General features: G+C 40.5%; 1 protein-coding gene and 1 pseudogene across 1 annotated transcript in view; one reads left to right on the top strand and one right to left on the bottom strand.

The window, feature by feature from the left end:
• Positions 1-22,425, top strand: part of FOXO1 (forkhead box O1) — a 114,605-nt gene that overhangs the window by 42,718 nt on the left and 49,462 nt on the right. The gene's annotated exons all lie outside the window — the stretch shown is intronic.
• On the bottom strand, positions 2,185-3,843 carry LOC105729176 (E3 ubiquitin-protein ligase RNF6-like; annotated as a pseudogene).

Here is a 22,425-nt window from a genome sequence, read left to right as displayed (position 1 = left end):
ACTTAAACCTTTGAATCACACTCTGGAAGCAGATAATACCCTTAAGGAATCTCTTGTCTGGAATTGTTTCTTACTTAGAGAGCAGGCCACTCTTCTTCCTCCATGCTTGCTTATATCTCTGGTAATTCTTAGGGAATGGGCAAAATAGGAGTAAACTTTGAAAATAACTTTTAGGGGATTGGAATCTGAGGAATAATGATAAAAAACAGTTTAACTTTGAAAAACCAGGTTATGCCAGGCTTAGAGCCGTGTACTTTCTGTGAACGATTTCTTTCATCGTCATGACAAGCCTGAAGCAAGTTGTTATTAGCCCCATTTACACCATTGCCTGATGGAATGGTGGACTTATCTCGAGCAGGCAAAAGGCTTGGTGATTTTTGTTTGGATTTTCTTTGGCTTGGGAAAGATGCATTTGCCTTTTGCCAGAAAAGAAACTCTTTCAGTAAGCTAGTACTTCAAAGCTGATGTCTCAGAATGTCGTGGAGTTGCAGCCAGTTTACTTGAAGGTGCTGGTGGTTGTAAAATAAATACCCTCTCTTTAAGTCTAGCTCTTCCAGCAGTTGTGAAATCTGAGATTTTTTTTGTTTGTTTTAATGTTTATTGGTAGAATTAGATAATCAATGCATACTTTGCGTTTATATAAACTCTGCATTCTCTTAAAGGTTTTTGTTCTGTTTTCATTGGAAATTTTTAGCCTCCAAGTGAACTTGACATATTATCTATGCAATTGATTCTTTATGGACTTTTTTGTTTTTAGGTTTTAAAACTAAATTTGAGAAATCATGCGTATTGTATACCTTATTTAATAATCGAAAGAATTGTTTGCACTTTCAAAAAAGTTACGAAAAGGCTGAACACAAGTTAAATAACCTGTATGTCCTAAATTTTCCATTAACTGAATAAATACTTGTTCAGTATTATATTTCTTGCTAATAAGTCAGATTGTCAGAGATGCTTCAGTAAATTATTTTAAAATTATATCTGAATCCCTTTTCTCTCTGAGATGATCTTGCCAATATTAAACATTGTGCCATATGCAGTATTAGCCCAAAAGCTTAAATAAGAACTGAACTTGTAGACTGAATATTTTAACCTTAAAATTATATACCTATATATGCATATATGGTATGCCGTATATTTATATTTCAGGTAACATATATATAGCAAACATTCAGCCAAATACTCTTTCATGAAAAGATACTGTTCTTAAAATAAAAAGTTGATGAAAAGCTTATTTAGACACAAATGTCTAGATATAAGTACTAAGCCTATGAAACTTGAAAGTAAAGTCTGCTGTGCTATTAGGAAAAAGATCGGTTTTTAACCTACTGAATTGCGCGGATACAAAAGTGCTTAGCATGACACAATGGCCAAAATAAAAACATTTTAGAGGTTATTTGGTTCTAGCAATGTTAACTATTTTGTGTTTCTGGATAATTTCACATTTGTATTTTAAATTTTATATAAATTTCCTCTTTTTAACACATTTTAAAAAGCACACAAAAAAATACAGTATTTGGGTAGATTCCATCACTTTACCATTGGTTGCTGTGTTGGTCCCTAAAACAGTTGACAGATCCAGACAAGTGAAATTCTCTGAGAGCCATCAGTCAGTACAGTGAATATTAAATTTATGCAGGCAATGTAATTGCCTGAGCTTGTTTTCAGTTGCTTAGTCACTTATACAAACACTACAGATTTTACCTGGTTCACTATCAATGTTATTATGCTCTAGTGCTGGGTGGAAGGAATGTCAATCTGCTCTTTGGTTAAATCGTGTGTTTGGCTGGGCATGGTGGCTCTTGCCTGTAATCCTAGCACTTTGGGAGGCCAAGGCAGATGGATCACCTGAGGTCAAGAGTTCAAAACCAGCCTGGCATGGTGAAACCCCATCTCTACTAAATTACAAAAATTAACCAGGCATGATGGTGGGTGCCTGTAATCCCTGCTACTCGGGAGGCTGAGACGGGAGAATAGCTTGAGCCGGGGAGACACTGGTTGCAGTGAGCCGAGAGCGATCGTTTGAATTTCACAACTGCCTGCCACCCCTGTTGTCAGTGTTTCAGGTATGAAGCTGGGTGGTCTCGTTTTCACCACGCATTTCAGTGCTGTCTCCTTGGGCCTGTCTGTCTTGAGAGGAGCCTTCTGTGTCCTGGCTGCTGTCATTAACTGTACCTACGTTACTCAGTTCTGAGTGCATCTCTGGTAAATGCTGACCATTTCTATGAAGCTCTGACTTAGAGAACCACAGCTTCTCTCTAATGATTGAACCCTCATTAGAGAACTAGGTTCTCCAAACCCCGTCGTAATCTGCCTTAAAATTTACCGAAGAGCCACTGATGATGGCTCAACAAGCTTATTCTCAGAAATCCTAGGAAGAGGAACTGTTATGGTACCAATATAGGTTTGAATACATGACTGCTCTAAATGAGAAATGGTTCAGCAAAAGCCCCCACTATTGCCTTTGTTAATAGTAGCTGTGTTTTCTGCTAGCCCTACTCTGGATGAATTCTATTTGCAATACTAACCTCATCTCTATTTTCTCCTGGATGGATCCTTCTCACTTGAAGGTCCAGTGTGATTATTGGATGTTGTTGTACAGCAGTTGAGGATCTGCTGGATTTTTATCCTTCTTCTACTGCTATTCTTGGCACAAATCTTGAATTAGAGAATGGGGTATATGCAGTACCTCTGCGTTCTCTATCTTGCTGTAGACTCGAGTTTTACCTCTCTTCTAACAGATCTTCTGGTTGTTTGCTGTACTGGTCTACTTTCCCTTTGTGAATTATGATAAACAGTGCCACTCTGTCTCTGAATTGGTGAATGGCTTTGGCTATTGAAAGTAGATCTTATTGGCTCTAATCTTTGGTTTGTATTTCTCACTGTAACATTAGTTCTAGCCCCATTTTCCCAAACTGTGCCCCTCCCTTGGCCTGAGTTCACTACCACTTGATTGGTTTGTGTGACTACTGAAATTAGTGCGTGAAGCACTAGCTCTAGGAATGCCAACTCCTCCCCCAATTCTGTTTCTTAACCTTCCCAATGTTGAGAAAGATCCTTCAGCTGGATTTTGCCCCCTTGAAGCCAGCCTAGTCCTTGAAATGTTGGAACTTGAAGTGGACAAAATGAGAACCAAATTGGAGAGCTGTGAGTCGAACTGCTCTCCAAAGTGTTGGAACTACTACCACTGAAATTACTGAGGTTTGGCTTCTTGTTCGCCTGGCCACAGGACTAGTTGACCTTTGTTGCCTATTTATAGTGTGATCTCTGTTACTATCTGAAAGTGGAATGTCTGTATATTCTTCTCCATGAATTTCAAATCTTCTATTTTCATGATTTATGCGGATTTCCAAACTAAACCAAAACTCTCCATTGTTAGGGTTTGTTCGACTCACAGCCCTCCAAGTTTGGTTCCCATTTTGTCCACTTCAAGTTGCATTTCCGGTGCCCCGAAAGGTGATCAACTATTTTAGAAGAGAATCTTCATTTCAGCTTTCTCTAGGGACTTCTGAGTCTCTGTGATTTGTTCCATTTTTCAAGTCAGGCTGAGAAGCTAGTTGTTCCGTGACCCCCATCTAAGTGCTGTTGCAGTCTTCTGATGTCATTTCTCCAGGAGTACCAAAAAGATTATGGTCTCTCATAAGCCGATACTCCGTCTTTGAGTTCATTAATCAACTGATAATAGGCTTCCTCTCTGTGGAGACACTCTTGCTGCCATCTTCTCCCATTTTCACAGCGATTATGGTCTTGAGATAAGGTTTCTTCACCATCACCATCCCATCTAGATCTAGACTTCCTCAGATTCCTGGCTTTCTTATTTTCCTTTCAACAGGTTTTTAACATATGCCATGGTATCCATCCTTCAATTATTTGTGCCTTTTTTGAGAGCTTCCCATCTCTTCCCAACTCAAATCCAGACCTATTGGTCTTCAGGGTTCTTAAACTACTGCACTGTTCTTGGTTTCATTACTCTGCTGTTCAATAAAATGGCAATTATTGTCCTCTCTGTCCTCATCACTTGACTTAGCCAAATCATCCATCAGAATATCATCCTGTTCTGTGGAACACTCTTGGGAACTTGGAATAGGAAAGATGAGTGGGTACTTTAGTATGAATTGGTGGTATTCTACATGTACATTTAAAGTTTTCAGGGCCGGGTGCCATGGCTCATGCCTGTAATGCTGGCTTTTGGAGGGGAGGGTGGGGTGAGATGGGCAGATCTCTTGAGTCCAAGAGTTTGCGACCAGCCTGGGCAACATGGTGAAACCCCGGCGCTACAAAAATTAGCAGGGTGTGTGGCATGTGCCTGTTGTCCCAGCTACTCCGGAGGCTGAGGTGGGAGGATCACTTGAGCCTGGGAGGTGGAGTTGCAGTAAGCTGAGATTGCACCACTGCGCTCTAGCCTGGGTAAGAGAGCCAGGACCTTGTCTTTAAAAAAAAAGTTTTCAGGTCTTGTAATACTCTAGAGGAATATCTAAAATGGCAGATGATGTAATTTTGGCAAGCGTGTCACATGTTGATTTCTGTTTTGCCAGTTAATGCATCAGGTCTGAGGTATGTGTGGGATCTGGACTTCTCCATTTCTTGTTTCTGATCACCTGAGGCGTGTACTTTAGAGCTTTTCCTTGTCTTCAGAGAATTTCCAGTGTAATACATCTCATCTATTGTATTACAAACAATGTATAGAACACTTAATGCTTTCATTGTTTATGGATCTCTGAAATTAAAAAGGAAATACCAGATCACAGGTTAGTTTTTGCTCTCTTCTTATTTATTGTTCAACGTTGTTACTTAAATATTTTTTTCCTGTTTTCAGGTCGTTCTCCCCTCCCCCAACATATTTGGTATTCTTTCTATCCACCTGCTCCTTTACCCAAATACAGTTAGGAAAGGAGTGCTGCCCTACTGAGGCTTGTGTACTGTGGCTCTGTGCCTCTAGTAGATGGGACTGAGTTCCTTTTCTGACTCTCAGATACTGGAGACATATTACCTGGTCACAAGAATGTGAGTTCTGTGATTTCCCACCCTTCTCTCTTTTAGTTGTAAACATTTCTTAGTAACCTTTCACCTTTCTTAGTGGTCAGGGATAGATTGTTCCCTAAACTGTCATTTCTCTTCTGTCATCCCATTAGAAATCATGTAGAAATTAATACTTTTGTATTATATTTAAAAATATATGTTCAGTTATTTCTTTGTTGAGTGACTTGGATCCAGAGGGGCAGGTGTGGGGAGGTTTTGTGTGTATTTGCATGTTTGCATAAAGATTCTAAAGCAGGAGAGCTTTCTATTGAAAAAGAAGCCCTGGGAAACTCACTGGAGGTGAGCTGCAATAGAGCCTTGTTTCCTGGTTCCTTGCTCCTTTCTCCATTTGTCCCTTTTGCTCTGGCTCCCAATCTAGACTGCCACGTATTGCCAGTTTTTCTTTTCATTCCTTGGTCTGCTTCAGGTCTTAATTTTATTTGTTCCTTCTTCCCTCCACACCCCTTGCAGCCAGCCTCACAGATCAACTCTGTCCTAAGCAGAGAAACACAGCTTCATCTTCCTCTTGTATTTCAGTCTTGTTCTGCCCCATGGTAGCTTCTAATACCTTCAGCAGTAAATGCAGTTGTTCATCGTGGCCTTTTTAGGCCACTCCTGCTGCTGCTACCTGTGAGTGTACCCATGGGCTTCTCATTCTTCTCCACATGCATTTGGCCCTCCACTGTCCCTCTTCTTCTGAAATCCTTTTTCCCGACTTCATTAGATGAGCATCGTCTCATCCTTCACATTCAATTCGTCTACAGAACTTTTCAGAGTATATGTTTTAGTTCTTGTCTTTTCAGTTTTTTCTCTCTCCTTCATACATCTTTAAACATTAGCCCTTCTGCAGTGTTCTCTGACTTAATTTTTTGTTGTGTGCTAGGGTGTACAATATTCTTTTTTTGCATTTTAATTTTTTTTATTTAAAAAAATCCTCCCCTTCTTCATTTTTTTCTTTCTCTCTTCTTCCTTTTTTTTTTCTTCAAAAAAAAAAATCCTCCTTACTGTCATTCCCAACTGTTCTTGTCTCAGCTAAAGATACCCGGTTTTTTATTTTGAATAAATATTCCAAGTAACTAAAGCGCTTTCACATTGAGGAAGAAGGAGTTTTTCCTTTCCCTTCCTATCCCACATCTGGTTTATTAACAGTGCTGTCATCTTTGCCTTCAAAATATATCCAGGTTCCTTTACTTCTTACGCCTTCCACTTCTGTGTCTGGTTCAAGCCCCTGTAGTTTTTCTACAGGTTGGTCGCTGTGTCTCCTAACTGCTTTTCCTGCTTCTGCCCTTGATTCCCTTGCAGCCGGCATTGGCAAGGCCAAATGGATCCTGTGCTCCAAACTTCCCCTGGCTGCCTGCCTCCCTGAGCATGAAAGCTGAGGATCCCGTAGCAGCTGCAAGGCTCTCCATAGCCCAGTCCCCTGACCTCACTTTCCTCTCCTTTGTGTCTCTCTGGTCACTTGGCCTCCTTTCAGGCCATGCATCCTTCTGCCTCGGGGCTTTGGCACCATCCCGTGCCTCTCTTGGGAACATTCTTCCCCAGGTATCTGCCTGGCTACTTCCTTCACCTCACCTCACTTACTCAGATGTATCTTTCAAAGCAATCTTCCTTGACTTCACTGTTGATAATCACAGCCTCCCCACATGCTCAGTATATGCCATGCACCATCCCCTCTGCTTTATTTATTTATTTATTTATTTGGAGATGGAGTCTCACTCGTGTCACCCAGGCTGGAGTGCAGTGGCGTGATCTTGGCTTACTGTAACCTCCCCCTCCTGGGTTCAAGCGATTCATCTGCCTCAGCCTCCTGAGTAGCTGGAATTATAGGCATGCACCACCATGCCTGGCTAATTTTTGTATTTTTAGTAGAGACAGGGTTTCACCATGTTGGCCATTCTGGTCCTGAACTCCTGACCTCAGGTGATCTGCTTGCCTTGGCCTCCCAAAGTACTAGGATTATAGGCATGAGCCACTGTGCCCGGCCCCCGCTCCTTCGTTTCTCGTGGCACTGGTTGCCACCTAACCCTAGTGTGTATTGCCCATTTCCCCCACCATAGAGCACTGGCTCCACAAGGACAAGCATCCTCTGTTTTGTTCATTCTTTTGAACCCACACCATGGTAGGTGTTCAGCAGCTGTTTGCTGCATGAATATGTTTTTTATCCACCTCTGCATTCACTATGTACTTTTCTACCTTACTGGAGTGATGGGAATGATCATTGGGAACATCTGGTTTTCTGCTTACCACCTATGCCATAATGTCTTCTGGAGCTTTCCAAAGACCTCCTCTTACTGTGTACATTGATTTGCCTTCTAGCTACTTCAGCATGGTTTTCAGGCTAGGAAGGGATGAGCCTTTCAGGAGAAGGTGTATAACAAAATGTGTTAAATAACTGGCCTTATTTTACACACAGTTTAAATCTAGCAGGCCCTGGATGAGGATTTGAGAGGGTCTCTGTGCTCCGTAGTTCTGTGGATTAGCACTTGGCTTTCGTTGTTCTCTTTTAGCCCTGACTTTCTAGTTCACGTTTGTTTAAATAGATTTGAGTGTTTTAGAGGCTGAGGTGGTTGGAAGACTGGCCACCAGATAAGGGGAGCATTGCCATCCTTGTGCTTTCTTCTCTGCAGTACCAAGAGTTCTTTCACTGTGCAGTGTGAGAAAGTTGCTAGCGTTGTTCTCGGTAACAAAATCTTCTACTTGAAGATTTGCTGTCCCCTCAGTTCCTTAGTTTTCCTATTTACAAAATGAAATGTCATTGACCGTATTTTCAGGCCGCTTACAACTCCAGTGACCTTGAGTCCTGTAGGTCCCTCTTGCTGGGTAGGATGTTCAGATGAATTACGTATGGTCCCATTGTGTTGCAGAATCATGCTTTGAAAAGAGGTCCTATTCCTTGCAGCATTCTTGACTTTCTGAAGAGGACTGAGCTCATGGTCCGCATGTTTCCTGATGGTTTGAAGTATCTAGCTTTAAAACTTCCAGCTGCTAGTGGAAACGAGGATGGTGAGAACCAAGCACACGACAAACTGATTGGCTCTTAGAAGCATCCTGGGCTGGCTGGGTGGACTTATACAGAACCACTGGTGGCAGGTTAGTTCCCTGGGACTTTTCCAACATTTGTCTCTGTATTGAATTTTGTCCTTATTCCTGAAATAGAGTAGCCACTGAAATCAGGAACCAGAACTGCTGGAAAATACCTTTGGAAACCACTGTATTTCATGGTAGAGAAAAGGCAACTGCCAGTAGTTAAAATACCGGGTTGAGTGCTAGTTTTTCTCTCCCTTTCTTTTTCTCTTTAATGAGAGGCCCGATTTACCTTCTTCTGTCTGTTAAAGCTCTTCACAGACTTGGAAAAACAAGCCATTTAATGGTATCAGCCAGGAGGGCCCACCTTCAGTTCCATGAAAGCTGCCTGGGAGTTCTGGTCACAGGATCCTGATAGAAGACCGTGTAACCCCTGCTAGGCAGTCAGCCGGAGGGCTCTGGTGTGGCTTATGCTCATGTTTGTTCGAGTGACCTGAATGTGCTTCCTCTTTGGGGCCCTGTTTTAAATGCACACGTTGACGCCGTTATCGTCCACTAAACCAAGTGAGAGTCAGGAAATTCAAATTCGTAGTGCCTGTGACTTGGTCACACTCCCTGTACACATAACAAGATCTTAAATCAGACTACCATCTAGAGTAACACTCAAACTGCATATGGGGGCCAAGCTGCTCTTGGTGTGGGAACTGCAACTTTGAAGTTCCAGACTTTGATGTGATTGACATTTCAGACTTAAAGTCCCTTCTGTATAGTAACTTTTTTTTTTTTAAACACCAAACTGAAAATAAAAATTGATTTAGATTAGGGATGTTGGAGAAGCAAATTGTAAAGGGAGGAGGCCTCTTGCAAACCACATGTAACTATGTCACATCCTTAGGTGCCTCAGGAAGAAAGAGATGACAGACCAGTGACCTTTCACCATGTCTCTTACTTCTAGCTGTTCTCACAGAGACCTTGCCCTCCAGCACACATGCCACCCCCAAAAAGAGGACACTTTTGACTTTGCTATCTCTTATTGACCAAGTGATAATCCTGATGGAGAAACAGGGTTTACAGGCATGTGGTGTTCTTTTTTACCCAGATTTCAAGATTCAAGTACTGGAGATCATCTTATAGCCTTTTTCACTGATTCTGTGGCTGATTAAAGTTTAGTTCGTCACCTCCGTCTTGCTGGTGAAAGAAATGCAAGGACAGGGAAAGTAGAGTCTGTGGCTCATTCCTCTTTTAAAACGTTGCCATTAAAATTGTAGATCAGCTGATACACAGTAGTCCTTCTTTATAGGAGGGAGATAGTTCCAGGACCCAGAGGGAGTGCCTGCAACTGTGGATGGTATCAGATCCTGTGTATGCTACAGGGTGTGTTTTCCCTTATACCTATATACCTATGAGAGTTTATACATTAGGCAGAGTAGGAGATTAACAACAATAACTAATAAAAAACAGACCAATAATAACAGCATACTGTAATAAAAGAGAAATGAATGCGGTTTCTCTCTTTCTCAAAATATCTTATTGTATTATACTGCAGGTAACACAAAAAGGCAGAAAGTGAAAACTCAGATAGGGAAGGACCGTACATGGGATTGACATCAAGCAAAGAAGAAATGTTGTGCCTGGGATGTTAACATTTCTTGGCCACTGAAATTGTTGGGCCAGCCTTCTTTTTGAAAGAAATCTCCTTAGGCATGCTTGCGTGTGTTTGTCTGTGTACACATATGTGTAGCACACAGGCAAGTCTCTTCTGTTTTCTTCTTTAAGGGTGAACACCTGAGGTGTCATCCTGATAATTTCATGGAGATCCTGTAATATTTTTTCCATCACACATGGCACTTTCTCTTCATAGCTGTGTCTATGATATGCTGTCTGCCTGCTGTGCTCTGTTCATTTGAGCTTTCTAGGAGAGGTGGGGAAGCCTCCATTTTGTGGCGGTGTCAAGGTCTCCATGGCATAACAGCTGATAAATGGAAGATGGATAACTGTAACCCTTTAAGTCAGTGCGTTTTCTGCTGGGCCTTTCAGCCTACTGACCCTATCCTCAGTAAGGCCTATAAAAAGGCAGGGCAAAACCTAGCCCTCTAGTTCTTAGAGTTTTTATTTTATTTTTTTATTTTTATTTTTGAGACTGGGCTTCACTCTGTTGCCCATGCTAGAGTGTAGTGGCGCAATCTTCGCTCACTGCAACCTCCGCCTCCTGGGCTCAAACAGTCCTTCTACCTCAGCCTCCCGAGTAGCTGGGACTAAAGGCATGCACCACCACACATGGCTCAGTTTTCGTATTTTTAATAGAGATGGGTTTTGCCTTGTTGCCTAGGGTAGTCTTGAACTCCTGGGCTCAAGTGATCCACCCAACTTAGCCTTCCACTATGCTGGGATTTATAAGCCTGAGCCGCTGTGCCTGGCCTAGGTCTTAGGGTTTTTGTATTTTACTGTTGATACCACTGTGGCAGTGATGGGAAGAGGGAAATAACAGGGCTCATGAGAGAGTGCTGAGCATCATCCTCACCCTCAAACACAGCTTCTGTGTGTTTTAGATGTGTTATTTCCTTATTATACCATCCATGTTTAGGGGCACAAGAAGAGTCAAGTGAGGAAGGAATGGGAAGGTAAGTCCATGGGAACCCCTCTAGCAGGCTTCCCTGCCTCAGCACTGTTTCAAGAAGATGGGATAGAATTATGACTTAACTCTTTTAATGTACGAAATCAGTAGCAGCTATGAATATTTACATCTTCAAATTTGTATTGCACACTGAGAACCTTACATGATTCGAAATTTATTGGTCATATCCTGAAATATACACTGTGTGTACCTAGTAACCTAGTATTGGTTACAGTGATGCCATCTTAAGTTAGTTTGTTTATTTTAAATGATGTCTGATCCCACCATAGTGGTAGCACTCTAGCACAGTTTTGGGTAACAAATAAGATTGCATTCTGACATTGTGTCATAAATCATCTCTAAAACCCATGAGGTCACATAGAACTTGTTTATGTAACAGGATAGAACGAAATTAATTGTTCTGAGAGTATATTGCTCACTCATTTTATCCTCAATGACGATGAGTTTTACACCCTATGTGCAGTATTGATGCCACTGAATAAGCATTTACTTTTGATGAAGATACAACTTTTCTCCTAACATTCAGTTGAGAGGTTGCAACAACTAGACTTTGCGTTCTAGAATTTATGTATACGTATGTGTATAAATACATGTAGTTTTTAAGACCCGGCAACCTTAATGAATACTGGTAAAAAATTTTGGCTGTCTTTTAACAGCATTACCATATGGTTGACCATTTAAATAAGCAGCACTTTATCTTGATGTAGTGAATACATTTAGTTGATTATCTTGGCAAACCAGGGTATTTGTTGGTTACAAACATAATTTTCTGAGTTTATATTATTTTTACTTCTAGATGTTTGTGAGCTATTGTTTTTATAGCCTATATGGAAAACAAGCTTTTTCTTTTTAAAATGGATTGTAGTATAGAGCTTTGTTAATAAAAAAAATTAAAATAAAAATGGTAAGGCGGAATGACTTAGTTATTTTTATATTTTCCTGTAAAAACAGCCTCAGTTAAGTGAGCCACAATGAGCCATGATGTATTTCCTCCATCAGGATGGAAAATAAGCCATTTATTATTTCAGGTCTGACTCATAGTGAACCTGCTGACACTGGGATGTTTTAAAATCATAATCATAAGGAACAGGTTAGGGCAGAAACTTGGACGCTGGGCCCAGGATTACCTGCTTATTACAGTGTTTTACAACTTGGATCCTTTAGGTTTTCTGGCACAATGTCCTAAACCTCACACACTAAACACCCCCTTGTTGTACAATTATTGCTTGCCAGTTTTAGATGGTGCCAAATAGACAGATGCCTCATCATAATTACCATTTTTTAATTTCACTGTTATAGACATATATAAATAGGTTGTTAGCTCCTCTCCCGTCCCTCAGTACAGTATGCTGGTCTTCCTCTCCACAAAAAGCACCCTGATGTCCTTAGTTAATAAAGATGGGCAGCTGAGGAGCGAGGGTATGGCAAGTGGATGCAGCACTTCCTCGGTGTTGCAGGGTACATAATATTAAATTATCTGTATTGCAGGAAAGCGGTTACATTGAATATAGTTGTCAGAATTGTCATAGGGTAAGAGATGTGCTTCTCTCTCTCTCTCTTTTTTTGTTTTTGAGACTGAGTCTTGCTCTGTCGCCCAGGCTGGAGTGCAGTGGCATGATCTCGGCTCACAGCAACCTCCCCTTCTTGGTTCAAGCGATTTCCCTGCCTTAGCCACCCGAGTAGCTGGGATTATACAGGCATGTGCCACCACGCCTGGCTAATTTTTTATATTTTAGTAGAGATGGGGTTTCAGCATTTTGGCCAGGATGGTCTTGATCTCTTGACCTCGTGATCCACTCGCCTCGGCCTCCCAAAGTGCTGGAATTACAGGCGTGAGCCACTGCACCCGGCTGCGAGATGTGCTTCTTTATCACTACATTAAATAATATTTAGTGGTGGGTCACCATAATTTTGAGGTGGTGATGAAAAAACAGTATTTTGAGTTTTTGACAGTAACTGTAACGTGAAGGCATCCGATTTCTATTGGTGTTAGAGTCACAGGTACTGGCAATACTGTGATGTGTTGCCTACATCCATAATTGGAGGAAATGCTAAATTTTAATGAGTGACTCATAAAAATGTGTTTTTTCCTATCCAGGGTCATGATTCCCTTCAGTTCTGTCCATGGGCTCCAGGTTAAAAACCCTGGGCCTTGAGGAATTTTTTTTTTTTTCTCCCCAACTTGAAGAATTTCTTTAGGCTTAAGTTTGAACATATGCAAATCAAATCTTCCTTGAAGACATGATATTTTACTGGTCTTGGTTCAAAAATAGGAAGAAATGGGCCGGGCATGGTGGCTCATACCTGTAATCCCAGGATTTGGGGAGGCTGAGATGGGTGGATCACGAGGTCAGGAGATCAAGATCATTTTGGCTAACACGGTGAAACCCCATCTCTACTAAAAATACAAAAAATTAGCCAGGGGTGGTGGTACATGCCTGCAGTCCCAGCTACTCGGGAGGCTGAGGCAGGATAATAATTTGAACTCGGGAGGCGGAGGTTATAGTGAGCCTAGATCATGCCACTGTACTCCAGCCTGGGCAACAGAGCAAGACTCTGGGAAGAAATGTTTAACTGTTGTTTTTATAGTCTATTCTGATTATCTATAGACCAGAATTGAAGAAATTAGCCTTCATTTTCATGAGAAAATCACTAACTTCTTTGACATCAAAAGATGGATGCACCGAAAGCTGTATTTTCTGTGGTTTTGAGTAAACAGACTTACATTTACAAGTACTCATACATAATTCCATACACACTGTAGGCATATTAATACCATGTAGACTGATATATATAGAAATTACATCTGTTCCAAAGAAAGTGTATGCATCTCCTTTGTAAGACAGAAGGAAGAGTAAAGAAAGGAAACAAAAACCTTGTCATGGCAAGCAAAAGGAAGAAGCAGTAGGCTCCCAGTTTGGTATTCTACCCTCCAGATGACTTTATTGCATAATGTGTTTTGTCATCCAGACGTAATTTTATTTCAGGTCTACTGAGCTTCAAAAATTACAAATGATAACGATAATTAATTAAATTTCAGTAGTTTTAATAACATCGAGCTGTGTGCTGGAATAGGAAAATGGCACAGTTGAAGGACATTTACGTTGAGTGTCATTGTTTAAAGTTACACTGATTTGGAGGCCCTTTAAAAATATCAAAAGGCATTGTATTTTAACATTTATTTCAGCTGAAATAATTAAAATCTTCAGCTGAAGATTTTAAAACAGGCTTTTAAAAATCTTTAGTACCTGCAGTGAAGATACATGTACTCCCCCATCTCTAGGATCCATCATCTGAGCTGAAAATTATCTTTAATAAGTTAACCATGATCATGACAAATCTTATTTTACTGCTTTGAAGGAAAAAGGAGGCATTTTGTGATGTGATACTGGAAGGATAACATTTTCTGCCATTGTCTTCTATAATACCTACCTTAAGAATCAGGAAAAGCCTTGGAGATGACACTTTAGGTTGGAGACATGTTGTTTTCTGAAGAGAATTTGAGAAAAGATGGCCTGGAGAAATCAGTAAAATACAAAATACAAAAAAGAATAAGATGATTGCTACTTTAACAGCGAGCTAATACTCTGAGGGGTTTTAGCAGTGACAGATAAGAGAAACATGCATTTTTTACTTGAAGGGTAACACATTGTATCAGTCAGCTTTTGCTCTATAACAAATAACCCCAAAAATCTCAGTGGCATACATTTCTTGCTCACATGTATGAGATTCCCTGCAGCAGCCTTCTCCATGTGTCTCCCTTTGAGACCTTGACTGGAAGGTGAGTGACTAGGGTAAGTTCTTCTCATGGTAGTGTCATGTGCAAGAGGGCAACCTTGACTGTGTGAGTATGTTTCCAGTCTCTGTCAGTATCGGATTCCCTAGCACCCTATTAGCCGTAGCACCTCAGCAATCAAGAAGGAAGGAAGTGTGCTTGACCCACAAGAGGCTATAGAAATACAGCTAACAGCGAGTGAAGAATTGGGACCAATAATTCTATCCTACCACAAATGCTAAAAATGTTACCAGCTGAGGGTAGCTTTTGGTCATGAGATTATATGGTGCTGTCTTACTGTCTCTGGCTTTTGTCATTTCCTCTGCCCCAAGAAACACTAGTTCAGTTTTTCATATGGATGTGGACTGAATTTAACATACCATGAGAGACATGTTATTATCAGCTAGCTAAGGGACAAGAAAGAGGGGGCATGAATTGAGCAAAACTTAAGAGATCTGGTTTCAAAATCTGGTTCAGGAGTATACCTATTGAGAGACTCCAGGCAATTCATGTAACCCATTTTCTGCCGTGGGCCTCTTGTTCCGTAAAACGGAGATACTGGGCTAGCCCATCTCCTTTGTTCTTTGTACCACTAGAATTGAAATCTGATTTCTTTTCTGCATATAGAGGTTTCATTTATTGGCACCTCCATTCCCACTTTACGTTGTTGTAGGCTCAAAGGCAACAGAATGGCTTTAGTAGACAAATGGGGCTAAATAAAAACATTGAGTATATGGAGGTATTTTATCTATGTGTATATTACTAAATAGTGTGGAATAACGACTGCCTAATGCTGTGTTTGGAGTTATAGAATCTCCCCTATAGGCTTTGAGTTCCCTGAGAACTTTATTTTCCTCCCTGCCTCCCCTCCCCTATTCCCTCCCCCTTCCCCCTCCTTCCCATCTCCCTCCCCCTTCCTCCCCCATCTCAGCTTCCCTCCCCTCCTTTCTCCCCATCCCTCCCACCCTCCCACCGAGTACCATACCTGACTTGTAGTATAGCACTTTAGGAACAAATGGATGAAGGAAGAAACCCCAAGTGGGAAATTAGTAAGGGAACAATTCCCTAGCCTGAAAATGTGTTCAAGAAGAATGATGGTTTTCTGGTGCTTATATTTACTGCCTAGGATGGACAGCTTTCTGCTTGTGAGGATTGGGAGTGTTCGTCCAAGCAAGTTTGACATTGACATTCGACCCCTTGCTATGTCTGCAGCATTTTGCTAGGCACTCAGGGTGTAGCATGAGGAAGCATGGTTGCTGCCCTCCGGTTTTTCTCTGGAAGGTAGATGTGTAAACAGAGTTGCACTGTGCCTTCTGTACCAGAGTCCCAACCAAGGCATAGAAGAGCTATGCGGGAAACATAGGGAGATCTCACTTGGAAGAAACCTGGACCTGGTTGAGGAGTGGGGAGAAGTTGGCCAGAACTGTGGGTTTGTAGAGAGCCTTCTGGGAAGGGTGAAAAGACAATATTTTTGGGGGGGCCTAACTACAAAGTCTGAAGGGAAAGGCAGGGTGAGACAAAGCTTCAGAGACAGGCAGGGTTAGATCTGAGAGCCTTGCATGACACGACCTTGGTTTTTACCTCATGAAAAAAGGATGTTACTGGGGAGTTTTAAGCAAGGTCAGAGATGTGATCAGTTAGGAATGGCAGTGAGGAAGTTGGATGTGGGAGCTGCAGGGACTTGCGGGCTGCAGTATGACTTGAGGAGGATGGAGGGACAGCGGAGGGTCGTGAGCCAGGCTGAAATATGGCAAGTAGTGTCCAGTATGGACATCCACTCTTAAAGCCCTTTTCAGTCCCTTTTGGCACCCTACCTCTCCCCCTACCCCTCCATAGAAATTAACAGGTTGTGCCATCACTTAAAACCCCCTTTTCATGGCCAGCTGGGCATGGTGGCTCACGCCTGTAATCTCAGCACTTTGGGAGGCTGAGGCGGGCGGATCACTTGAGGTCAGGAGTTTGAGACCAACCTGGCCAACATGGTGAAACCCCATCTCTGCTAAAAATACAAAAATTAGCTGGGTGTGGTTGTGCGTGCCTGAAAACCCAGCTACTTGGGAGGCTGAGATAGGAGAACTGTTTGAACCAGGGAGGCAGAGTTTGCAGTGAGCCAAGATTGTGGCACTGTACTCCAGCATGGGTGACAGAGCACGGCTACAGAGTGAGACCCCATCTCTAAATCAGTCAATAAATCAGTCAATCAATCTCCCTTTTCATAAGCTGAGAGAAGCTGGTGTGCTGTTTCTGAAATGTTGCTGGTCCCTGAAATAGTCCGTTTTAGGCTATATAGCTCTGGGTGATGAGAGATACGGTGTAGTCTGTGTTGAAGAGTCTTAATAGAACCTCAGTTTGGAAAACTGTCAACTTGTTAGGTTTAAAACCACCTTGGTCACTAAAGTGGTGGAGGTTATTTTGATCTTCATTTTTACATTTGCTTTATCTTGCTAGATAACATTTGGAAAAACTTTTTCTACAGCATTTTGGTTAAGTAGAACATGCCTTTCAGTAAATTCCACTACATTATTGTTAGCATGTGGTTCTTATACATAAGACTTTTTAGAGATAACATAATATTTACAAATTGTGAGAAAATACAGAGTTGTCTGGTTTAGGCTCCTGTTGTCATGGCATGTTTAAAGAAGAAAGCTTCCAGCAGAGAAAGGCTTGTGATGAAGTAGCATCACCTTCCAGTTAGTTGTCTGTAGTAGATTATGTATATGTGCCTGCCTGGTCATAGATGCTGGTGACTAGGTTTCCTTGCCTGATGCCAGCGTGATACTGGGCTGAATGCACATGAATCAATTCTAATATAAGTGTAAACAGCACATGGGAAGATAAACATACCAAGAGAGCACATACAGACCAGACGGCTTATTCCAGAGGCAAGAAGAATTAAAAAAAAAAAAAAAAGATCTGACATCAGGCTAATTATGAGATAGTTCAGTGCTCTCAGTCATTTGTACACATTAAATAACATGTAGGTACGCGCACATACATAATACAGTATCACTATCTAGATTTTCCAAAAGATTGACTTGTAAGAGCAAGTGACACTGAACTCACACATTTAAAGTGTTAATAGTGCTTCCAGGTGTCATGTCTTGTATTTTTTTTAGTGGAAGTTGAAAATTTAGGCTAATTGTGTCACATTCAATATAAATCACACAGTTAAAAAGCCATTCTGTAGTTTTTCCAGTCTTTGCCCCAGTTTGGCACATAAGTGTTTGGGGTAAATTTCTGTGGTAACACTATCATCTACTGTAGCTTTCTCACCTGATCTTTGCTTCCTCAGCACACCACATCAACCCCTGCTCTTCATTCCCTTCACAAAACACACTTCATGATTGTTTATGGCACTCTGACTGCTGAAGCTAAGCTCTAGTACAATAGCTAAGTTCTAGTTTTCTTGAAACTCAGTTGGGCTTTTTCAGACATGTTTTTGCAGCAATACTTGTTTTTCTAATTAATAAAAAGTTAGTTATTAAATATGAATGTGAAAATAATTATCTTTAGGAAAAACTAAGTTGAACCCATTGAAAGACTTAAGTTGCTAATAAATTAGTTGCAGTCAGACCTTGTAAGGTTAGGGTAAACCATGAAGAACTGTGTAGTTGGATTGATATGCAAGGGGTTCAGTTGGATTCCTCTTCCACTTGAAAGAAGCCCACATTGTAAATCTGTGGTGACAATATACTGTGGGTTTAGGGTTTATAAGAAAGACTGGAAGCCTAGCCAGAGTATCTTGGTTCAAAGGTTTGCTGTACCTCAAGCACAGTTATCTGTATATTTCTAAGGCAGATGTTTAAGGAATACATACATGTATAAAGTATACATACTTTTTTATTTATAATATGTGTATATATTTAAATCCTGTGCTTTAACTCACTTTTTTTTTTTTATTCATCTGCCAGCTAGGGTCTCCATCTGGTTTGGGTTGGATTGGGATTGGATAACATCTTTCCACCTAATAACAGCATTAAGAGCATTGACTGACAAAAGCCATAGCTAACCTACTTTCTTTGGGATACATATTGTTTCTTCTCATTATCCTGTAATAAAATAAGATTTATCTTAACCATGTGCTGAGCGAAGCCTAAAATGGAAACACATGGTACAGGCATAGTAAGTTGGGAGAGACCGTCAGGACCATTGCCAATGCCCTAAATTGCAACTGAGGAAATGGCTCTGCCAGATTGAGATCTGCATTAGTGGCCTAGCTGTGAAGTGACCGAGGCAGTGAGTGCATGAGCAGAGCATGTGTAGTGTTCATTCCCATCCATCCAGCACTCATCCCACATGAAGTTGCTTCTGAATTGGGACCTTGAACTCTACTAATTTTATTGTAGTGTAACTTTCAGAAGATTTATCAGGTAGGTGAGCTTGGTAATTTGTTTTGTTTTGCATTTGGGTCCATCTTCACATGTGTCAACTAAGAAGGATTTGCTGCTAACCTATACCTAAATCTCTGGCACAAATCCTGGAAAAGCCTTAAATGATTGGCAGGTAGTGTCGAAAGGTGCCGTGTCAGGGCTTTGTAAATCATGCCATCTGGATAGAATGCACTGTGTTGGAATGAAATAAAAACAACTGTTTTTTAAAATGTAAGTGACCTTGGGTAGAAAAACACAAGCTTTAAGAAAGCTGTATTAGCAGTTGAAGATAAATCTCTCCCCTTTCATGTTGGAAATAATCTTTTACATTGCTTATGTGAATTTCTTTTTTTTTTTAGGTACATTGATTATGCATCTCCCCCCACCCTCCACATTTAATTCCCTAAGGGAATCGGTATTAATGAGTTTTATGCTTTGAATTTAAAAATTTTCTTTCTTCAAAAGTGAGACTGGGGAGAAAGAGAAAAGACTTTAAAATTTTTCTTTGGAAGCTTTTAGTTACCTCATATACCTATTCCTTTTGAAAATTTCTCTGTGGATAGAGGCTTTGTTTCTTGTAAATGGCTAATTTAAATGCCAGAGAATATGTTTAGATTCACTGTCCCATGGTTGTTCATGCCACAGTTCTTTTGCTCAGATTCACCCTCAGAAAGTGAGGGAAGAAAAGCATATTAAGCATATTATACCTGCAATTAAGGCATAGGTTGGCTACTTAATTTGTAGTTAGTAAAAAAAAAAAAAGTTAAAAATTTTTATTTGTTTCTATCATGATGGAACTGAAAATATTAAAAATTAAGAAGAAAACCAGAATGCTTGTCTTTTTGCTTTAGTGGTGGGACTAAAGTTTACATGCATCTTTCTATGTATGTGATTTCAGCCAGTGCCTCTTGGCTCTGAAAGCTATGCATATGTAATTTTATTATTAACGATAACATAAGTACTTCTCTAGAGAGTTCTAATTACCATATTTTTAAAATGCTAACATTTGAAAATGTAGATACAATTCTGTTTTTTAAAATTAGCTCATAGGTCTGAACTGGGGATCTTTGGTGATATTTCCATTTCAAAGTATTTATCTATCATAGATGTTAGTGGTAAAACAGTGTACAAAGATGCTTAGGTATGGCTCTGTATTTTTCAAAAGAATAACAAAGCAAGAACAACATCTTTTAGAAAGAAACATGTGCCTAAAAAGGTGCCAATCTGACCAAAAAACCCATTTCATCACTGAGAATTTTAATAGGAATTTAAAAATATATATTATATTGAATCAATGTTTAATATGTTGGGCAGTGCAGAAGATTGATTTATTCAGGTTTATTTGGGGACTTTACAACAAATGTGTGTTCAAATTTGTATGTATAACTTAAAAATATTAAAGAAAATTTGAAAAACAGGGAAGAGTCAGCCATATTGTTTTAATTAGACAAAATTATTGCTACTATTTTAGCAGAGCTCCCACTTTCTTTTCTGTGCATTATCTTGTTGAAACCACTGGTTAATGTATGTATAAAGCTTGCCAGCTTGCTTTTGATTAACAGTTCAGTCAGTGAATAATGTAAAATACTATTAATATCATTGACAGCATAACTGGAAAGTGACGAGCACATAAAAATCACCTTTCAGTCAAAAGTTAAATTCTTGTTTTTATATTATTTATTGTTAACATTTAGAGAAGAGATCGATGCCTCATCCTAGGAATTCTCATTTAGTATCCTTCAAAGACTGGGCTTTAATGAACAAATTTGTCATGTAGTGGAAGTTACTATAGTCTGATAAAAGGGGAAGATGGCTGTGAAGAAGAGAAAATGGGGGTGGTGAGGGGCATTGAGGTATAATCTGTGGCTGTGGGATGGTCTTAGACAGACTGGGCATAGCATAGACTCATATTTCCAACCATATGTTAACTGCAAACCTTGATCTCAGGTTTTATGTTTTCTATCACTTTTGAGCTTTAATTTGTAGTAGATTGCTTGAGGAAGACCCCTGTTGATTGGTTGTAAATCATCTAAGATTTTTGATGATTAGAATATCTAAATAAAAGTCTGTTCGATCCAATTTGGACATAAATTTGAATGCCCAGTTTATTAGATTGCTTTGAAATTCTCATTGGTAATATGCAAACTGAGTTAGAGTCTTGACTGTCAAAAGCACCTTAGGAGTAAATTAGACAGTTTGGAAGCTCCATTAACTCTTTCAGGGTACTAAGCTGCTATTTAGTCTACCCAAACAGTAATTTACTAAGTTTAGCATACCCAGACAGTAATTTCCAAAGCAATACCTTGAAGATGCTGGAAGGAGTTAATAAAGCTTCTGAAATACCGTGTTTTTTTTTGGCAGGGGGTGGTGGTGGGGTGAGAATCTGACTCAACAATTTGCAGTAGTTGGAGTAGAGGAAAGGTGTCTTTAAATTTTGAATGCCTGTTAGGCAGGAATTGTTGCTAATGCTACAGTGTTTGATTTTTATCTTACTTCTACCCTCTTCCTGGCATGTTGCACACTCCTTTTTTTAATTTATGTGAGTGTCCCTGAAGGTTCACCCCTGTGCACTTCCTTGGTGGTGCCTTCTGATTGGTTCAGCCTGTCACCTTGACACACACATAGATGGTTTCTTGAGGCCTGTTTAGTTCCAGCTGTCTTGTTCTTCACCTCTCATATCCATCTCTCTCCATCTTTTCTCCTGAGCTTTGGTCTAATTTGTCAACCCAGTGGGGACCAGATAGCTGACTCTTCCTTTGAATTTGTCTTCCTCTTTGAAACCAGTTTCTCCTCCTGAGTTCATCAGGTTTTGAGTAGCACTTACCACCATTTTTAAGGTAAGGATGGCTTTCAGTGCTGGATTAGTGGGAAAATCTCCAATTCAACTCCTCTGCCTCCACAGTGGAGCATGGAGTTGAAGCTTCTTGGAGTTTTCCTCTTTCCCTTCTCCTAGTTGGCTGGAACCATTTCATCGTTTCATACCTGGGTCATTACACTGGTCTTTTCATCGGCTTGCTGCCTCCAGTTTCCTCCTTCACTCTACTATGGGCAAGATGACGCATCACTTTAATTATAACATTTCACTTCCCAAAACATCTTCAGACACTCTGTTACCTTGAGGATAAAATCTGAATCCTTTTGTTGAGCATCAAGACCACTCACCATCTGAAAGGCCCATCTTTCCAGCTTCCTTTCTACAGATTCCTCTACCACCCCTTCCAGGCCTAAGGAGGGGAACACCCTACCTTTGAGGTATTTTACACTTTTCTGTGCTCTTAGCAGGGCATCCCTTTTCCCTACCCACCCTATCTAGAACCACTTAGTGAAAAAAGCCAGGCCCACAAAGACACATGCCTCCCAATTCCATTTGTATGAATAGCAAGAAACAAGCAAAATGAACGTAAGTACTAGAAGTGACAATACCAGTGGGTGGTGGTTTCACAGGGCACACAAATACAAAACTTCATCCAGCCATACACAGCCAATTTGAGCATTTGCTGCATATTAGACCTCAGTAAAACAATGCACATCGTGTAAGGCTGTGGTGAGGCTTAAATGATATATAATGTATATAAAATGCATGTGGGGGAAATCCCATCTCT

The sequence above is a fragment of the Aotus nancymaae genome, unplaced genomic scaffold (assembly GCF_030222135.1).
Source record: "Aotus nancymaae isolate 86718 unplaced genomic scaffold, 86718_ANA_hifiasm-v0.15.2.pri h1tg000043l, whole genome shotgun sequence".
Lineage (NCBI taxonomy): Eukaryota > Metazoa > Chordata > Mammalia > Primates > Aotidae > Aotus > Aotus nancymaae.
This window is presented reverse-complemented; position numbering and strand designations above follow the sequence as displayed.